This window comes from Cupressus sempervirens, chromosome 6 (assembly GCF_028749045.1).
Source record: "Cupressus sempervirens isolate cs-2001-9-10 chromosome 6, ASM2874904v1, whole genome shotgun sequence".
NCBI classification, from domain to species: domain Eukaryota; kingdom Viridiplantae; phylum Streptophyta; class Pinopsida; order Cupressales; family Cupressaceae; genus Cupressus; species Cupressus sempervirens.
The window spans coordinates 632,009,880-632,028,697 of record NC_143123.1 but is presented as its reverse complement, the minus strand read 5'-3'; positions in this window follow the sequence as shown (position 1 = coordinate 632,028,697).

Here is an 18,818-nt window from a genome sequence, read left to right as displayed (position 1 = left end):
AGATTGATGAATGTGACCATCTATTAAGACATTCCTAAAAAACTATGGGAAAAAAATAATTAATTTACCATCTAGAAAGATTAGTTTTCATTGGAAAAAGTCATCATCAAAATAAAATTAATTATGTATCATTATTGGTGATTGGTCTGAGCATGGGACCAAGTTTTCATAAATTGTAAGCAACATCGCCACCCCAAAAGTTCAATTTTTTTTCCAAATTCAGGGTCCTTGATGAGTGAGATTCACCATTTGGTGAATATTTTCCACTAAAGTAAACCATGGTTAAATTCAAAGAAAAATTGAATCAATTCAGAGATTGATCTCAATCAAAAGATAAATATTCATATTCAAAGATCTAATATACTAACATCTCCATTCTTTGAATACAAAAAAAAGATAACACAAATCTCACTATTCTTGCACTCATAAATTATAATCTAGAAAATAAAGATATTTATTTTTCCTTGATCTAGTGATTGAGCTTGCAGTCTCTACTTTGTAGTACCAAGGAATATGGAATTGCACTACGAACACATAAACCTCAATACACAACATCAAATTCTAATGTACATCCCGATGGTCATTGTAATGGCTAAATCCATGTGGATCTTTTATGATAGTGTTGCTAATAGGTATCAAAGTTGTCACAAAAATCCGAAGTCCTTTGAGTTTCTGACAAAGTAAATTTGGTAGATAGACCCCTACATATCATGCGATTGCATAAATCATTCTCCTACTATCTTTATGCTTGAATAAATGCTTATCATAAGCTTGTGGCATAGGTAGATTCATTGAGTGGGAATTATTTTTTGGAGTTTAAATGTTTCAACTATAGTGAATAAATCACATATGTGGCAAATAGTTTTACTTGTAAACAGTGGCTAGTTGTACATGTGTCTCACATATCTAGTTAGTTGTCAAGCTCATTTGTGTGTGATGGAAATGATTGAAAAGATCGTGAGGAAAGTTGTTAGAATGATCATATGGAACTAGTAAAGAATGTTCTCAATCATTGTTTTGTCATTGATGTCAAACTTGCTACTTACAGGAATGACAATTGCTTTAGTGATCCAAATATTATCAGTTAGTTGATTGACAAGAAGGAGGTAATCAATAAGATGTAACTAGTACACCAAGAGAAAGGTTGAAGTTATGATGTTGTAATAAAGTACAAGAATAAACTAAGCCATTGATGAAAAAGTGTGTTGATGACATACTATAAGACATAGAGAATGGGCACACTGAAACATATCAGAGATGAAAGGTTTTTAGCTAAGCCATCTGTAAAGCCTAACTAAAGTTCATTAGAGAGAGGGAGCCGAACAAGCTAGTAGGTGTTGAACAGATTCCTAATTGAAGCCGAGCAAGATCAACTTCAGATGTCGAGTGATACAAGTGCCAAGTAAACTTTAGATGTTGAGTGATACAAGTGCCAAGTAAGCTTTAGATGCCGAGTGATACAAGTACTGAGTAAACTTTAGATGCTGAGTGATACAAGTTCCGAGCAAACTTCAGATGCTGAGTGATACAGAATTTATCAAGTGTCGAGTGAAATTTAGGTGCCGAGCTATCCAGAAAATAGATGCCAAGAATCAAAAAACAAATAGTGCCTAGTAACATAGAGGTGTCGAGCACTAGTAAATCAATGATGCCGAGTTGCAGCATTATTTTGAAAATAAAAAATTTGCCAGATCTAAACTGACAAGGTTGTTATCTAGAATTTTGTAAATTAAATGGAAGATAAGAATGATGAGTTGGTGGCACAAAACACCATGCAGAACATTTTTAAAAGATACAACTAATGAAGTTTTTAGTAAGAACACGATATAAGATAGATACATTATATCCTACCTAATCCATTTGAAACCCTAAAATTGGAGAGGGAGAATTGAGAGAAAAAGGAAAATCAGATTTCTATTTAAGGAGACATAAGTTCATGAAGAAAATATACATAAAGAGGCGGTCAAGCATGAAAGCATAAAATGTTGAAGGAGGTGCTAAGGAAGAAAGAGAGCATAGTTACTCTGTTTCAATAAGAAGACCTAGATATGGATGCATTGGTATGATGAGTAGGAAGACTCAAGGACACGAAGCTTGAGAAGAAGACAAGCAGTTAGAGCTGAAGTGATTAAAGGCAAGCAAAAGGATAGAACTGAAGTGTGATCTAAAATCAACAAAGTATGTTGTAAGTTATATCAGATCAAAAATCCATTATTGTTACTCTCTAGCAATTGTAACAGATAGTTTAAATCCTATGGACTTAGGTTGGTTTAATAGCCATGAGGTAAATCCTTTAACAAGGTGACATTCCAAGTGAATGTTCAAAAGTCCTTTAACCAAGCCCATTCCTAATAGTTTGGTGAAATCCTCTAACAAGGTCACATTTAATAGTGTGTTGTAAGTCTTTAATAGGGCAGGCTTTTAACAGGGCATCACTTTAGAAGAGTGAAAATCAAGTAGCATGTTACTGGTGGTTTTTCCCAAATTGGGTTTCCATGTAAATCATTGTGTCATGTGTTGATCTTTCATGTTTTATCTATGCATGTTGATTTACTGTAGCTTGCTAATATGGTTGATTTAAGTTTGAATGGATGAAAAGTGTATGGATTCATTAAAAGTAGAGAAAAAGTATTATTAGGGCACTTGGATCTTGAATAACTGATTCACCCCCCCCCCCTCAGTTATTCTAAAGAATTCTAACAATTGGTATCAGAGCTAAACTGCTGATTCAGTTTAAAGGGACTATAAGTAGCAAAGATCAAAATGCCTAAGAGAGAAGTTCCCAAGCTCAACAAAGACAACTTTGTTGCATGGAAAATTTAGATGAAGCTACATCTTGGATCCATAGGAGATTATGCTCAAAATTCAATTGTCACTGAACATATAGATCCAACTGGTACTTTTACTACAGAAGACATGAAAAAAAAGCAGGAACACAATTAGACAATGCTGGAGATTGCCTCTGCACTCAACTATGCTGAATTTGATGATATCAAAGGATGTGACACTGCATTCAAAATGTGGAAAGCCCTATTAGACATCTCTGGAGGAGATCAGAATGTATAGAGAGCAAAAAGAGAAAGTCTCAGAGGAAAGTTTGATGATATGAAAATGGAGAAAAATGAGAATGCTACTCAGTATGGAACAAGAATAAAGGAAGTGGTAAGTGTAATAAGATGTTTGAATGGTCAATTGGATGAAGATACTATTAACAGTAAGTTCTTAAGAACTTTGCTCCCTATCTATGCTATTAGAGTATCAGCAATACAAGAACTAAGATGTGTACCAGGAAACAATCTAAGTTTTGAAGGTATAATAGGTAGACTCATTGCATTTGAGTTATCTAACTTTGACAACTACAGACCTGAGAATGTTGAATCTGAATTTAAGGCCAAGCTATCACTAAAAGATGCTGAATAGGTGAAATCAAAGAAAGGAAGAAAAATGAAATATGTATCCAGTGACAGTAGCACTGATGAGGAAGATGTGGAACAATTGGAAGCATTGCTTGCTAGAAGATTTTACAGAGGCAAAGAAAAATTTAAAGTTAAAATGCCTATCATTTGTTTCAATTGCAATGAAGTAGGTCATATTCCTGCTAGATGTATACAGAAAAAGGATTACAAGGAAGGCAACAAAAACAAATTCAGAAGAGATGATGACAGGAGAGATTACAAAGACAAAGGTAAGAAGTGTTATAATGTTGAAGAAAATTCTAATGATAATGATGATGAAGTTGTTTATGTAGCCATGAAGGACCAATCTGATGAAAAAGAGCCCACAGCACTGGTAACATGAATGAACAAGAATGACAGGTGGATCATAGATAGTGGATGCTCACATCACATGACAGGAGACAAAAGTAAGTTTGTTAACTCTACTCAGTATGATGGAAATAGTGTTAGATTTGGTAATGATGCTCCATGTCAAATCAAAGAAAAAGGTTCCATTAAGCTCACAGAGAAAATTTCATGTGATAATGCATACTATGTTGAAGGATTAAACTACAATTTGTTGAGTGTCTCACAGTTAGGCAATATAGGATGCAAAGTAGAATTTGGAAACAAAATTGCAAAAATCTATGATACTGATGGTAAACTGATAGGAAAAGGAGATCAAACAAGGAGTAATCTGTTTTACCTTGATATGGATGATGTTTCTTGTTTTATTGCAAAATTTGATGATGAATGGTTATGGCATAGAAGGCTATGTCATGTCAACTTTGAAAATATGGTCAAGATCAGTAAAATGAAGAAAGTTAGAGGTTTACTAAAATTGAAGAAGCCTGATAATATCATGTGTAAACAATGTTAGCTAGGAAAGATGATAAACTCAAGTTTCAAAAGCAAAAACTATACATCCAAAGAAGTACTTGAACTAGTTCATACTGACTTATGTGGTCCAATGGAAGTACAAAACTATAAAGGAGATAAGTACATAATGTTGCTTGTTGATGACTATTCCATGATGATGACTGTTATGTTCTTAAAGCAAAAATCTGATAGTTTTCAAATGTTTAAGTGGTATGTGGCTAGAGTTGAAAAGGAAATAGGAAAGAGCTTGAAATGCCTAAGATTAGACAGAGGTGGTGAATTCACATCAAATGAATTCAAGATATTTTGTAATGATAAAGGAATCAAAAGACAAACGTCAGCTCCTAGAACTCTCCCACAGAATGGAATTACTGAAAGAAGAAATAGATCTGTGATTGACTATGCCAGAACATTAATGATGGAAAAGACTATTGCTCTAAAATACTAGAGAGAATTTGTAAGTGTAGATGTTCATACACTGAACTGAGTACAAGTCAAGAAAGGTACAAATACAACACCTTTTGAATTATGGTATGGTCACTCACCCAATGTAAAACATTTCAAAGTATTTGGTTGCAAATGTTTTATCCTTAAAGATGCTAGAAATGGAAAATTTGATGCAAAAAGCGATGAAGGCATATTCTTTGGTTATTCTACTAGAAGTAAGGCATACAAGTGTTTGAATACTAACACTAATAAACTTGTGAAAAGTGAAAATGTAAACTTTGATGAACATACAGAAGTCCAAGCTAAAGAATCAAAAAGAATGGATGAATACAGAACCTTTGTGTATTCCTATGAAGGGATGACTGATGAGGATGATGTCAATCAAATTGAAACTCAACAACAAGTTTCAGTTTCAGCCAACTCACAACCAATGAATGCTGAGTTGCATTCAGAAGCCGAGTTGCAGAATGAAGGAAATACACAATCTAATTCTGAAGTCAGTACATATGAAAGAGATGAAGAACAACCTAAAAACTCAATACATAGTGACCCTGAATCAGAAATATCAAACATGGAAACAAGGACAGAACCAAGATTATCCAAATATGTAAAAAGACATCACCCTGCTAAACAGATAATTGGTGACAAAGATGCAAGACCAATGACAAGGAATAGACTAAGACATGAATCATGTTTGATTAGCAAATCTAAACCTAAGACAGTATATGGTGCATTACAAGATGATGACTGGTATAAAGCTATGGAAGAAGAGATTGATCAAATAAAAAAGAACAAAACTTGGAGTTTGGTTCCCAGACTAGTTGATAAGAATGTGATTGGCACCAAATGGGTATTCAGAAACAAGCTAGATGAGAATGGTGAGATTACCAGAAACAAAGCTAGACTAGTATGCAAGGGTTATGCTCAAGAAGGACTAGACTATGGGGAAACATTCCCTCCTGTTGCTAGAATGGAAGGAGTAAGAACTTTACTTGCATATGCTGCATATAAAGATTTTAAAGTCTATCAGATGGATGTAAAGTCTACTTTTTTAAATGGCATACTAGAAGAAGAAGTCTACATTGAACAACCGGAAGGATTTGTTGATGAGAATAACAAAGATATGGTTTGTAAGCTACATAAAGCACTCTATGGTTTGAAACAACCACCTAGAGCATGGTATGGAAGACTTCACAAGTATCTAGTGCAAATAGGATTTGAAAGAACTGATGATAACATCAACATGTACATCAAAGCAGAAGAAGGTAAGGATATTATTGTATCTGAAATCTTTGTGGATGACATAGTGTTTGGTGGAAAAGAAGTGCTTTGCAAAGGCTTTGCTGACAAAATGAAACATGAATTTGAAATGTCTATGTTTGGAGAAATCAAATTTTTTGTTGGATTACAAGTACATCAACTAAAACATGGTATATTTTTGACACAATCAAAGTAAATCAAAGAGATTCTTAAAACGTTTGGATTGGAGGAGTCCAAACTAGTCAGCACACCAATGGCAATAGGGAATAAGCTGTCCAAAAATGATGAATCAGCTAAAGTCAATCAAACAATGTATAGATCTATGATTGAAAAACTACAATATGTTGTACATAATAGACCAAACATAGCATTAACAGTTGGAATAGTGGCTAGATTCTCTACTAATCCCAAAGAAAATCATCTCATAGTAGTAAAAAGAATAATGAGATATCTTAGAGGAACTGATAACTTTGGTTTATACTATAAGAAGAATGGAAAATTTGAGCTCAATGCATATACAGATGAAAATTGGGGAGGCAACATTGATGATAGGAAAAGCACAAGTGGAGGTGCATTATTTCTAGGCAAAAGGTTAGTTACCTGGACTAGCAAGAAACAAACATGCACATCCCAGTCCACTGCAGAATCAGAATATGTGGCAGTAGTAGTCAATTGCACAAACATTGTGTGGCTCACACATCTATTGGAAGGAATGAAAGAAGAGGTAACAAAACCTGTGATACTGTATTGTGATAACACAAGTGCTATAAACATATCCAAAAATCCAGTAATGCATGCAAAAACCAAGCACATCGCAATCAAGTATCATTATGTCAGAGAAATGGTAGAAGACAAACAAGTAAAGTTGGAATACATTCACACAAAGGAACAAACTGCAGATATCTTCACCAAACTATTGCCAAAGGATGCTTATGAATATCTTAGAGGCAAGTTGGGGGTAATACCCCTAACTTAAGCAGTTTAAAGCAACAAGAAAGTTGCCATGCATCACCAGCAATAAATCATTGAAATATCAGAAGAATGACGCAGAGGATGACAGTAGGAGCAAAAATTCCAAATCAGTCGCAAGCATGGTGATAGAGGGAGAAAAACAACAAGAAGCCAAAGCTTATATTTTGCATGATAAAGATGCTACATCTTTGGCATTTATGTCAAAGAGGGAGAAATATGCAGAAACTTGATCAATACAAAGCAAGAGGGAGATATATATGAAAGAGGGAGATTGTAACTAAGTTGAACAACTAATCAGTTTGGTTTTGCCATCAATGCCAAAGAGGGAGATTATTGGAAATGATTGAAAAGATCATGAGGAAAGTTGTTAGAATGATCATATGGAACTAGCAAAGAATGTTCTCAATCATTGTTTTGTCATTGATGTCAAACTTGCTACTTGCAGGAATGACAATTGCTTTAGTGATCCAAATACTATCAGTTAGTTGATTGATAAGAAGGAGGTAATCAATAAGATGTAACTAGTACACCAAGAGAAAGGTTGAAGTTATGATGTTGTAATGAAGTACAAGGATCAGCTAAGCCATTGATGAAAAAGTGTGTTGATGACATACTATAAGACACAGAGAATGGGCACACTGAAACATATAAGAGATGAAAGGTTTTTAGCTAAGCCATCTGTAAAGCCTAACTAAAGTTCATTAGAGAGAGGGAGCTGAGAAAGCTAGTAGGTGCTGAACAGATTCCTAGTTGAAGCCGAGCAAGATCAACTTCAGATGCCGAGTGATACAAGTGCCGAGTAAACTTTAGATGCCGAGTGATACAAGTGTCGAGTAAACTTCAAATGCCAAGTAAACTTCAGATGCTAAGTGATACAAGTGCCGAGTAAACTTCAAATGTCGAGTGATACAGAATTTATCAAGTGCCGAGTGGAATTCAAGTGCCGAGCTATCTAGGAAATAGATGTCGAGCATTAGAAAACCAATAGTGTCGAGTAACACAGAGGTGCCGAGTTGCTGCATTATTTTGAAAATCAAAGATTTGCCATTTCTAAGCTGACAAGGTTGTTATCTAGAAGTTTGTAAATTAAATCGAAGATAAGAATAATGAGTTGGTGGCACAGAACACCATGCAGAACATTTTTAAAAGATACAACTAACAAAGTTTTTAATAAGAACAAGATATGGGATAGATACATTGTATCCTACCTAATCCATTTGAAACCCTAAAACTGGAGAGGGAGAATTGAGCGAAAAAGGAAAATCAGATTTTTATTTAAGGAGACATAAGTTCATGAAGAAAATATACAAAGAGAGGTGGTCAAGCATGAAAGCATAAAATGCTGAAGGAGGTGCTAAGGAAGAAAGAGAGCATAGTTACTCTGTTTCAATAAGAAGACCCAGATATGGATGCATTGGTATGATGAGTAGGAAGACTCAAGGAGACGAAGCTTGAAAAGAAGACAAGCAGTTAGAGCTGAAGTGATTAAAGCCAAGAAAAAGAATAGAACTGAAGTGTGATATGAAATCTGCAAAGTATGTTGTAAGTTATATCAGATCAAAAAGCCATTATTATTACTCTCTAGCAATTGTAACAGATAGTTTAAATCCTATGGACTTAGGTTGGTTTAATAGCCATGAGGTAAATCCTTTAACAGGGTGACATTCCAAGTGAATGTTCAAAAGTCCTTTAACTAGGCCCATTCCTAATAGTTTGGTGAAATCCTCTAACAAGGTCACATTTAACAGTGTGTTGTAAGCCTTTAACAGGGCATCACTTTAGAAGAGTGAAAATCAAGTAGCATGTTACTGGTGGTTTTTCCCAAATTGGGTTTCCACATAAATCATTGTGTCATGTGTTGATCTTTCATGTTTTATCTCTACATGTTGATTTGTTGTAACTTGCTAATATGGTTGATTTAAGTTTGGATAGATGAAAAGTGTATGGATTCATTAAAAGTAGAAAAAAAGTATTATTAGGGCATTTGGGTCTTGAATAATTGATTCACCCCCCCAGTTATTCTAAAGAATTCTAACAGTGTGGTATCAATCATGAAGTGGTTTGTTATCAATCTATTTAACAACCATTTAGGAATATTGGTGGGTCAATCAATTGTATAAATATGCATCTAATATTTAAGAAGAATAACAAGCCGATGTTCTATTTTTCTAGTATGGTATCAGATCCATCTTCTTATTAAATTGCTAGTGTTAGAGAAGAAGATATCAAGGAGATGAGGGCTGGAGAATAACCATAAGATCTTGATGGTGATTATGATTTCATTGAAGATGAAGATCTTATTATATTTTGAAGAAGTCGATACTTTGAATATAGAAAAGGATGTAGTAGAGGCTAGATAGATGTTCAATATTATGAGGTGCTAATAGATCAGAGAAACTATACCTTATTAGAGTTATGTGACATACATGTGTGGATTGGTGTCCAATAGTTCAGAGAGATCTAAAAATTTGGAAGCTTCACATTATACCTTTATGAGGGTTATGAGGCGTTTCATGTGCAAATGGTGTCTTAAGGTGTTTCGAAGCTGGATGATAGTTGCATGATTATACTAGTAGTTGAGAGTGCCAACTTGAAGAAGTCTTATTGATTTATGAACTATCTTTCAAAGAACAAATTTCTTCATAGCATTTTTTTTGTTGTCATATTAAGTGGGGGTGTTGGAGTTAATGTTCTAACTATAGTGAATAAATTATATACTATTATGTCTGCTTCGTATGTGGCAAAAAGTTTGAGTTGTAAACAATGACTAATTGTAGATGTGTCTCTCATATCTAGTTAGGTGTCAAGTTCATTTGTGTGTTGTCAATCATGAATTATTTTGTTGTCAACTCATTTAGCAGTCATTTAGAAATATTGATGGGTTAATCTATGGAATAAATATTCATCCATTATTCAAGAATAACAAGCTAAAATAACATATTATTTCTTTGTTCTATCTTCCCTACTCTATCTTCTTTGTTGTATTATTCTAATTTTCTAATAGTATCAATTTCATTGCTATGACGAGTCAATCTCTTTGATTACCATAAATAGATCCCCCAACCTTGGTAACATATCATTTTTTGAATTGATATCTTACGAGTTCTACGTATACCTTCACGTACTTTTCAACCTTCACGTACTTTTCAAACTCGGGCATTCTGTCAAACAGTTGGTATACATTCTCCTTGGTAAAAATGATGGCTTGAATCTTTGCATTTGGATGTGTATATAACCTTTGGGATTCTCAACTCCTGGTTTGTAGCTTTGATACGTTCACTATGGGTTTCTCTTCCTTTGGAAGAATTTGATCTCCAGCCCATTATCCTCCTGAGGTGTTTCATGCCTTCATCTCATTTACATCATCATCTCATTCGAAGTAGTGAGCCACGATATGCCTAATCATTAGCCAAAAATGATTAAAGAATCATGATGCTTTCTTGATATTACCCATAAGTATAGTAACTGAGCCTGGGTTTTCATATTATTACACACTTTGATTTGATTTACTGAAACCCAAATATATAAACTCGATTAACCAGATGGCAAGCTCACGTTGGCTTTTGACTACCTCCTCTACGTGCCCGATGCTTCACATAATGATAATGGTTTTCTCTATGGTCTCTACTTGAGATGCTTGATCAATAGATGTGTTGAATTCACTCTAATATTGTAATCAATAACCTTGGCTGAATGTTCCAACTCTACATGATTGTGCTTTGATTCTTTTAATATCTCCCTCTATCATTTTCGTTTTTTTAAAGGGGTGATGAGGAATTTTTGGTTCACTTTGTGTCGTATCACTTTTGTATCAACTTCTTACCCATCCTTAGGAGCACCTGATACATCAGTATCTTAAAACATTACTGTCACAACCCATTTTCACAACCTGAATAAAATGGGAAGAGTGATGCCACATGGATTTTGTTACAAAAATTGATCAAGGGATAAAATTATTTCTTCGAGGATGACGCATTAGTTAAGATCATTCATTACTTCAGTTGGAGGGAATGAGAAAAATAGGGGGAAATTGTGTTAGTTATGGACAATCAAGGTATTCTGGATATAACCAATACCAAAATCTTGGAAAAGAGGATAGGCATCGCATGAAAGCAAAAATAAGCAATGGATTCTTCTTTTTCCTGATTTGGTGATGAAAAGCTTAAAAACAACTATATCAGTAATGTGAAGCTTCAAATAATTTTCTCTGATGGCCATCCATATAATGTTGCTAATCCCATTTACCTCCATTATCCAGTTTTGGTGAAATCAAAATATTTTGAAGCGAGACTTTCTGAACACTGGTCATCCACAGACACCTCTTCTTCTGCTATTGCTGCTGGGATCATTTTTACACATCCCGAGGATGGCCCTGCTGAAGATTACATCGAATATATTCGTCTCATGTATTAATCTCAATGGGCATTGCAGGCGGCCAAACAAATTAGAACTTGACAAGAAAATAATCTACAACAGATAACACATGTTCTCTTTCAATGCATTTTATAGATTTTACCTTTACAATTGATGCACTGTGTAAGAAAATGGAAAAAGTTTAGTGAATGGCTGAGCTAAGTTATTAGGATTCTGGTGTTTGATGTTTGCTAGTGTGAGCAACTCATATATGAAAACCTATAATGTGCACAAATTAGATTTCTTTAGAACTGGTATTAATTAAATTCAGTGTGTCATAGACAATGCGCTAGCTGGATAAATGTTTCTTTCAAAATCTATGGTCTTCCTAAAGACATTGACTGCAACTTCCTTCTTAATATATGCCCTGTTGATGTGCATAGTAGAAACTGCAAAACATAAATGTGAGGATTCCAGAAAACTATTGCTGTTTACCACTGGTGCTTCCCCATTTATTTCCATTATGAATCTTTGAATTTAAAACAAATATCTGTACCAACCAGCATGATAGGAAGAAGAAAATGTTTTCCTATTAAATGGAAAATAAATTAGTTTGTATAAATGACAAAACTATTCAGCAATCAACTTCATATCAATCCTCAAATGTGACTGTAATTTGTCTTGAAACTCAAGATGTTCTCTGTACCTAATGATCAGCAAAGTGGGAGTAATAACAATGAGAGATGCTCATCGTCATAGACGACATGTAAATCCTTGTATTTTTTTGCACATTTAAAAAAAATTTCCTTACAGACACTCGATGGGGATATTAGTTGTCTGCTCTTTTACTTCTGACCAGAGTCTCACTCAGAACTAGTCCTCACGCAACCATGAGTAAGCTTAGCAAACAAAACAATTTTATCATGAGCAATTCAAAACATATCTATCTACCGTAGGTAAACATTTAAAAACCAGATTGAATTTCAGATGACGAACTATTGCAATAAGTCTTGATAGATTCTATGAGACCGATGGGTACAAAAGACATCTGTTAGGAGTTTCCACATTTAGATCTTTACTATGTATGGGAATGGGAACAATGACATCTTGTGTTTCTCTTTTTCTCTGTTATTGCTTACTCCTATTCAACAGATCTGTAGGAGAGATTGTGATACGTTTTAATTATAATGAAGTTGGGTTAAATAATGAATGTATGCTGTGTATACTCTAGAATAGATTCTAGAAGAATGAAAAGAGGCACATGAGCACCAACTTTATTTTATATTATTTCATTTTAGCATCTCCAATCTAAGTTCCACTTATTTTCTAGTACCAGTACAATAAGAGAATGATCTGTATTGTGTATAAACAAATTGATGGTACATAATTGGATTTGCTCAAGTGGAAATTATTACTGAACATGGATTCTCTTTTCTTATGAATGAGTGCATGTATTTCTTGATTGATGTATTATGTGCTTCTTGGGAATTGAATTCAATATACTCTTGTCTTGTTGGAATTCTCAAGAAATCATAATTGCTCTTGTAAACATGCCTATGTGAAGTAGTGCATATGCTAACTTAGCTTTAGATTCTGAACATAACTTCTTTTGTGAGTGAGTGCGTTTAAACTTCCTTATGGTTGGGGGTAACATGGAAAATTTGGAGATATAAAATGGATAAAGTATATTTTGTTTTTTCTATCTGCTGATTTTGTTAGAATGGATAGATTATGGTTTGTTTCTTTTATCAGCTAAATCTGGTTCTGAAAGTGCTTGGCTAAGCCATTTTATTCACTGCATAAGAGTAGATATGTTGTTTTCATTTATTGCATATGAGTAAATAAGTTGTTATTTTATTACTGTAAATGGTAGATATGTTAAATGTTATTTTTGCTGTCACATTCCATCATTAGGCTACTTAGACATATGTGGAAAGTAGTACACTTCACAGCTGCACTGGATCCATCTAATCCTCTTGTTCTAAGTTTTTAGGTTTCTCGTGTCAGGGTCAAGACATTCTTTGTGTCAGAAGAAGCCCGGGGGAGTGAATCACTATGTGGTTGGCATGGTAAAAGCACCTGGGCCACACCCCATCTTAGATAGCATAAGGATGGTGATCGATGTCTTTGGAGACTGGATCACACAAATGGACATAGGCCAAGGTTTCTTGATTCCTATGGATTGTTCGATCGTTTTTATATGATTGATTCAATGTAAATATGTAATTGGATAATGCATATTTAATGATCTCATTATAATTGTTAAACATGAATTTTAATGGATGTAAGATGTGTAAATCAATATGATCTTAGATAATGCAATTATAAGTACTTGTTATTATTAACAAATTTTTGATCTTAATTATAGTTAATATAATAAATATTGACTTTTCAACTAGATTTTCTCTTATCTTTTCTGCATTTCAAACATTGTATGATGTGACATTTGTTGAGTGAGACATGGTCCTTACAATTACAGATACCATGTAGAAAGTTGCACTTGATTCCTCTTTCTTGAGAATGATATTGAAATCTACTTTGAAGCGGGGGATTATATTGCTCATTTTACACTTATGATGTCATGGATTTGTAGCTTGAACTATCCAAGTCTTCATTTCTAACTCTTGTCAGTGTTTTTTTATGAGGATATATAAGTCCCACTGCCTACTATAACTATCTCAAATGGCTTCTTACTTTCTATACAACTGAACTTATTCTATCAATAAATTATCTGACTTTAAGGCATGATCTCTATACTTGCTTCCAACTGGTTCAACATGGACTATTCTAAACCAAAGAGCCATCTGGAACCTTCGAACATGAATGAAGAATTTTACCTTTGTCTGAACCCACTGACTTGTATTGAACCAGCTTGAAACATTTGAACTAATTATGCCGACTGTACCACATTAAACCGCTGAACTTGTGCACTGAATCTGACTATATTTGAACTCAACGAACCTCTTGAATCTGTTTATACCGCTTGAACTAGTTCAAACTGATCCAAGGCCTATTTTAGAACCAAACTGGGTATGATGTTAACTCGACCATATGAAACGAATTAAATGACGTTAATGAATCAAGGACAATCCAAACTTTTAAAGTTTTTAAATGCCGGTCTATATGTGCACCAACTAGTCCCTATAAAGTCATGATACGCTCATTAGTTAAACATGTAGAGAGTCTAATATAATGTGTCTTCTCTATATTTAGCACACTAAAATATTTTTATTTTAGGTTTAATATTTTTCGATTACATACTATTGTAATGAGTTTTCATTAACTTCTTATTAAAAGACTTTTATTCCACCAATTACAATTCAATATTTGTATTTTCGAATTTTCGAATAAAAAATCTCAAGGTTAGATGTTAACTTTTTAACCTATCAAATTCTTAAAATTATTTATCAAAGCAATAATTGACTAAAAGATTTGAGGTCTTATACACGAATTGGAATGAAGGAGGCAAAATTTTAGGATGCAGTATTTGAATTTATATAAATTCTTAATTAATTCAAACCTTCTTTGTTTTAGTATCATTTTCATTATAATTATGTCCACAACGTATTCACTTCTTTATATTTTGCAATTTATTTAATTGATAGTTGAAAAAGATTTATAACATTGTCTTACACAAAAAAACCTTAAATCCTTCTATTGTGTTTTACCCTTTTATTTATTTTTTCTATTTACAAGCATTATTTGATTTAAAGTTAAGTATTTAGAATAAGTATATTTTTTATTCAAAAGTTAAAAAATATTTATTAAATTATTATTTGCCTTAACATTGAATAATGTTTATTTCTATCAAATATTAAAAAAATGAAAATAAAATTCAAAATTATAAAATTTATGTAAATCATATTTTTTCACATTTTATTTTGTTATAAAATTCACAAAAAATTTCTTATCCTTATCTTATTCTAAATACTTAACTTTAAGGTACTTAAGCATCTTCTCATCTAAATAGTATTTGGTTTATGTTTTATATTTTTAAGTTTGTAATTATTTTAATTTTTTTTCAATCTTATTATATATATAATTTTTCTCACTCCTAATAAAAATACAAATATTAAAGTTAAGTATTTAGAAAAAGCATATTTTTTATTCAAAAGTTAAAAAATATTTATTAAATTATTATTTACCTTAACATTGAATAATGTTCATTTTTATCAAATATTAAATTATTAAAATTGAAAGTAAAATTCAAAATTATAAAATTTATGTAAATCACATTTTCACATTTTATTTTGTTGAAAATTTACAAAACTTTTCTTATTTATAGTAAATAACTAATATATATAATTTTAAGTTTTGATCATTTCAATATATTGTCTCTAAGTGTATATAATAATTTTAAATATATAAGTTCTATATAAAATAAATATCTTTATACATATAATAAATTTACTAAAATTACTATATAAAAAATAATTTATTTCAATATTAGTTTTACTAAATTTGTTCTTAATTAAATTATAATAAATATTAGAACTATTAGGTAAATACTCACCACTGCATGACGCTTGTTATATAATATAATTATTAATTATGTTTTTTATTTAATTTATTTATATAATATAGTATTATAATTATATTTTTTTACTATGTAAAAATAGGTTTTGAAGGGGCCCATAAACTCTTTTACAAAATATTGTTAAAGATCTATATCATTGAAGAAAGGAAAATACAATAGGACTAGAAATAAAATAGACCACCAATAGAAAAAATTCAGTGAGGAATAAAGACAACAACAAAAGGGCCAAGCCTTAAAGACAACACAACCCAGAAATAGAAAGACAAAAAAAGGGCACACCAATGCAAAGCTAACTCATACATTTTAGAAGCTCACTAGCCTCTTGTTTGAGCTTCTCCATCTCATAAGTTGCTTCCTTGATCTTTTTAAAACTCTATGGAATAAAAATACACCTTCTTAGTGGTGGTTGGTTCTTCTACTAGGGCCAACTTGGCTATCATTAGGTGATTCCTTATCATCCAAGACTTGGATGATGGATCTATTTTTAGTAGTGCTCTCTAGCTTACAATAGAGAATATTGATGTGGTCATTTGATTCCTTTAGAATCTTATAATTTGGTTAGAAATTCCCTTCAACTCAGAATCTAGATTGGAGACCCTACCTTCTAAAGCTAAGATCCTAGCTTCCATCTTATAAAAAGAAATAATGTCTATAATAGTACCTATTTTATCATCCATGTGCCCATTAGATTAATTCTCACCAATCCTCACCCTAGTATCCTTAATAGCCTCCTCCTAGTTGTTCACCCTACTTTCAAGAGTCCTAATCCTCAAATTCACCTCCTTAAGCTTAAGAAAATATCATTTAATGGATCTTTAAAAATCTACCATCCCATTCCTAGCAATAAGAAGAACATCTAGATTTGTCTCTCTCCTAGAATCACTTAGGATACATGGAGGGGTCAATCATCTGGAAGATATTTTCCTCTCCCTTCTACTCTACCCTAGCTACCAGATTGATCTTCACCCTAGGAATTCCAAACTTGACCTTTCCCAAATTGATTGCCCTCCAAGTAATTTTATCCTTAGAGTGGGGATTTTGCATACTAGGAGGGGTGTGATCATGAAAGGAATTATCCATAACAAGTGCATTAGTGGATGTTGGAGAAGCCTCTTTAACATCCATGTTCAATCCCTTAGTAATGACATGAGAGGAAGCCTTCTTCTACATCTTATTCTTTGTGACAGTTACAGGGTAAACCTTTATCATTTTTTTCCCTGTCTATTTGATTCATCTTTGTACATGTCCATATTATTCTTCTTCTCATCATATTCTTCACTAGAAGAAACCACTACCATAGGGTTTTTATGTTTCTTTCCTACAACCTTGTTAGTTTTAAGGCTTTCTTTTTAGGTAGACCCTTTGACTTTTCTCTCGTGGTCTTCATCTCAATTTCCTTAGACTCTGAATCCTTACTAGTGTCAATGCCATAGAAATTCTCTTCATTGGGGGACTAACAATCATTCATCTCTTCACCAAAGTCAACATGCTCTTCAATAGAGATCCTCGTAGAGTTAGATTTAATATGTTCATAGATAAGGACCATAAGATCATCATGTAAGGGAGGATTAATAACCTCATAAGAGTGAATTCCATTGATATTGGAGTTCAAGGAGGATTAAAAATAAAATGGTATGGCTATTTTCAAGTTGTGTCTAAGTGATTTAGTAAAACAAAATGGTGGGTGCCAATGTGATAAAATCTCCCTTTAAGCATAACATAATACATTGTTTCCTAGAGCACAAACCTCCAAATTTTCTTGATAGATTCTAGAGAATAATAGATCTTACCAAACTTGACTAGAACCTCATGCTCCTCATCTTATAAAAAAAACCTTGGCAATAGTCTTAGAATGCTTCGTGTCCCTATAAAACTTCTTGCCAATAATGGAAATTCTCATAATTTGAGATATTATATCCTATGTGATGATAAATTTACTCCCTTGGTGCACTATAGTCCCTTCATCCCTATTCTTATGAAATAGCTTGGTCATTGCAGGGTTGCCTCCATGGAGGCACTCCATTAAAGGTATGAGACCACTAGCTTGCAAAATGTTCCAAACCTTTATTCTCTTCCTCCATTTCTCACAATTGGCATGCTCCCTACATCTTGTTAGCCCCCCCAACTTGATTCTACACCTTCTGAATACCAAATTAGGTAACTAAGTCCCTACAAAATAGAAAAGAAGCGATACAAAAAATGTAGAGAGGAAAAAAAGTACCAAAGAAATGAAGTAAAACTTGGATCAAACAATCCACAAAATGTCTGAGTATAATAGGTAATAACTATTACATTGTCATTGAGGTATCTCACTGGTCTTGTAATCATAAATTCATCACCTTGATGTACCATAGTGCTCATTATGAATGACCTCTTCCTTGTCATTGATCCTATCATATTTAATATGATAACTGACCATTAATGGTAAATCCACTAACCCCATCAGCTCATCTTCTAATTAATCCTGACTACTACATTTGCAAGAGAGTTGGCCAAAAACAATGTTAGTGTTGGATACAATTGTTCAATTGTGTGTTGTCTTTGATGCTACAAAAATGTCATATCAGTTGGCAAGCAAAGTCTACCAAGCTCAGTTGGTCAACAAAGAAAATTATAGAGTCTACAAAATGTTCTTGGAAGTTACTCTATGGAAATAGTTTCTACCAAGCTCACTCAGTAATCGAAGGAAAATGAGGAAGAAGTTAGTGTTAACTGAGCTCACAAGGTTAGCAAAGGAAAGTGAGTGTTTATGGAGTTCACTCAGTCTCCAAAGTATTTTGCAGAGTTCATAGTGTTCACTGAGTTTCAGTTGGTTAACACTAAAAATCATTTCTGGATTAGTGTCTACTGAGAAGGGTCAGCCAATGGAGGATTTAATTATTTTGGGAAATAAAGCTTAATTGTTTTATGTAATGATTGTAGCTGACTAATGTAAT